Source organism: Gossypium hirsutum, chromosome A01 (assembly GCF_007990345.1).
Source record: "Gossypium hirsutum isolate 1008001.06 chromosome A01, Gossypium_hirsutum_v2.1, whole genome shotgun sequence".
In the NCBI taxonomy this organism is placed as follows: domain Eukaryota; kingdom Viridiplantae; phylum Streptophyta; class Magnoliopsida; order Malvales; family Malvaceae; genus Gossypium; species Gossypium hirsutum.
The window spans coordinates 2157854-2161661 of NC_053424.1; positions in this window are offsets into that span (position 1 = coordinate 2157854).

Below are 3808 nucleotides of genomic sequence, written 5' to 3' on the forward strand. Positions count from 1 at the left end.
CACATTAAATTGCAGTGGTTGGTCCTGAAAATATATCATCTTATAATATGCTCCTTGCTTATTAAATCAAGTGGAGATCCAACCCTGTGTAGAGTCAAAAGCTGATTTTATTGCATGTTCCATCCCAGCAACCCACTTAATTTTTGGGCGATGTCAGAAAATTTTTTTTAGAGACAACCGGAATTACGTTACATATTTTTATGAAAGTTAAAAATAATTTTATTATTTATTTATATTTTTATAATTTGTAAAATGATTAAATTAAAATTTTATTAATTTTAGAGGGAAAATTATAATTTTATCATATATTAACATATAAATTTTTAAAATTTAAGAGTGTACAACAAAAAAATTTCAACATAAAGCTCCGGGTTTGAACCACGTGGATAGAGAAAACATTATTGGATTACAGCTTTGATCATAATTCAATGTGATTATTAAGCACTTGAAAGTCTCAACCAATATATATGAATGAAATCAGTATGTCGAAGTTGATATCTTTTTGTCATTTAAACATGACCTTAATGTTGTATTTAATGAAATTTTAGATTTAATCTCCGTATTTTTTTAATTTAAAAAATATGGTTTTATCGTTGATATTTTTAGTAATTTGTTTGTTACAATGTCATCAAGACACGCATGAAATCATATTAGCTTTAGACGCAAATTATTATGAACTCAACCAACAATTCAAGTTCATATCTTTTAATTTTCGTGAAAAGGTATGATGATTAAGATTTGACAAATTAAAAGAATTGTTATACCTTATTATCTCACTCGAGTTCTTTCAATGGATCAACACTCTTAACTACCACTAGTATCTCTCGACACTTCCTATGAATTATTTTTTATTTATTTTTGTTTCATTTTTTTATAAAATAATAATAACAACAAAGAATAACACATGGCAGTGACAAACACAATGAATGGAGGAATTTCTCCCCATTGCAATTAAAGACCCACATCCTATTTAACATTAACTATTTGTCTACCACATGCTAACCATATGGATTGCCAAAAAAAAAAAGAAGAAGAAGAAGAAAGAAAGAAAGGGAAAGAGATAAGGTATAGCATAGCCGGTGGGAAGGAAAGAGTAGTGTTTAGCAATCCGGCTGACATTGAACTTGAACTAGCTGCTGCCATTGAAAGAGAAGAGAGTTCCGTGATTTCCGGGCTTAGCTCTGCTTTTGTTGAAGGCATAAGCGCTGCTATTGAATTCTTTTATTTTATGGCCTGACTGTTTTCTGAACGAATCCTGTTCTCTTATCCCCTGCTGTCTCTGAAAGATCAGATGTGAACTCTTCTCGACTCTGAACGAATGGTTTCAGCTATTGTTCAAAGGAGAATGGCTCAAGTGGAAGCAGTTGAGTTTGCTGGTATCATAAATCTTAAACAAGTTGATCCCACGTGCTATCCAAAAGGATTTTTTTAGTTAGGAGTTTATCCCCGATAGCAAAGGAAGTGGCAGCAGTGGTATCGTATATAAGAGGGAGGCTGCTTTTCTATTTTATAGAAGAGTTCTTTCTTTCGAACCATCGGTACTCGTGTACCATTGCATAGGCCGAAATTGACTACTTTACCTCCCCACCCCTTACTCGTCTTTTGAAAGCCAGAACATTCGCATAGAGGAGTATCTGTATCACGCATGCTCCCCCACTGATGACAAAATGACCTTCTATCCTCTTCTAGGAATTCCTACCCCTAAAAATTGGAGAGGGGAAAAAAGTGGAAGAGTATTCTGCATGAATATGCTTCTGCACTGGGAATATCTCATAGCGGGAAGGCCCAGAGATCATAAAGGATGGGATGGGAATGGAGGCATTCCAGCCCAACATACTCCGGTGAATAGGTCGAGAGAGATAGGTAGGGGAGTGGGATAAAGGAAGTATAGTGAACAGTTGAGTGGCTATCCCGCCGTTAAATGATTTTTTTATAAAATAACTTCCCCGTGAATCGATTTAAGTATGAAAGCTTCGTGCCCCCACCCGAGGCTTACTTTAAGACCTTTCGAGAACTATAATGAGGAAAACAGGATAAGAAGCAAGGAACACTCTTGATTACTAATCCGTGAAAGAAGGTGAAATTGAGTAGTAAACTAAGCCGAAGCACAGGAAGAAGCAAGGGATGAAGGAGAAGTAAATACCCGGAAAACCCCGAAAAAGTCACCTCTTACTCCGGTAAGAGCTGTCTAACCTCTGTTGTGTTGCTATAACCTAGTCTTACCCGCTCTTACCTCCCTGCCTGTTTTTGTTTCTTTCTTTTATGAGAATACCTGCCCCGCTGCCTTCGCTTTCGTTTGGGCCCGGGGAATCCCTTGCTTTTGGCTACGGTCTTTATTTACCTTTTTTGCACTTTTTTTTTCAAAACTATTAATTCACAAATACTACTGGAACGGCGCGGCACGACAGCAATACCACGACAGATATACTTACCGACAAGAGAGAGCGAGACTGACCCACCCAAGAGAGAGAACGCAAGAGTGACTTCCCCCTATCATTTAAAGGCCGGAAGAAAGTTTGAATTTCCTACGGCGTTATTTACCAAGCTCGGGACTAGAGGAGCATTTTTTTAATTTTAGGTTGTGATAAGGATGAAGTCTCATTCATATAGTAATGTCCCTAGCTTGCGCCCTATTTGGGACTAAGGCAGGTTTGGAACCTTGTCCTATCACCTTTATCAAATCCCTAGCTCTCTTCCTTAGTGCAACTGCCCTATTCCTACCATGGGAATATCTATCTTTCTTTCTTGTGTCATATCTACAGTTTCGGATATCAAACCGGACGGTATCGTATATGAAGAAAGATATTGTTGATGTTAGTAGACTAATCTATTCATTGGTAGGGCATTTCTTCCTGTGACCGCCTTTCCTACCAAAAGGCTAACCCAACCAAATCCGAGTTTTTTCTAGACTAGACCTTCGGGATTTTTTTAGGATTCATACATGCATTGATCCAGTCGAAGAACCTGCTCCAGAGCGACTACTCCGCCTAGCGTATCTTCCTGCCCGCCCCGGGTTCTCTCTGCTCGGATTCCACAATCAATCCCAGATCCATCCATTTGAGGGAGGTCAAATTCCGCGTTCTTCTAATTGCTTAGAGGTATTTTAACCCCTTTACATCTAGGGCTCATCGAAGCCCTATTAGTTCTGTATATTCAGGAACAGGGCTATCAAATGGTCGACTGCGAAACCCATCAGGGTTAAAAAATCGTATACTTTAACGATGCCCTCTATCGGCGAGAGTTCGACGGATTACTTTTGCGATGTCTGTCACATAAAGAAGCTCAGCAAGCCTTGCAAAAAGTAAATGCTTTACAAATAGGGCATAGTAAAAGTGGGTTGCTGGGTTGGTTTTGCTCTCTACCTTCTCACAGGGGGATGGAAACAAGAGAGGTCAACTGGAGTGGAAGCCAAACGACGGGGCCGAGAATCTGTGATCGATCCGAAGAACCACTGCCAGATACGATTCTGCTCCCCCTTCGTACTACCAAAAAATGCGATTCTTGCCCGGCTTTCTTTCGGCTTAAGAAGGCTGCGGTGAGAATGAGGATCACTTCGGAACTCTAGGAGAATGGTCGTTTTAGGGCGGGATCTAAAAGCCCTCCAACGTGTTGCGGAGCCTTCGGCCGTGAGAGGAGAGGATTTTTTGGCTTCCTCAGGGCCGTGTGAAGCTTAGCTTGCTTTAGCAGCCACGTGATGATTCAAGTTCGTGGTAGGCGTAGGAGCTGGACGAAGCGGTAGCGAAGCTCAGGTGGTGATGCAAATGCGCGGTGAGCGTAGTAGCCCCCTCGGGCATGCTCCTTGTAGAAC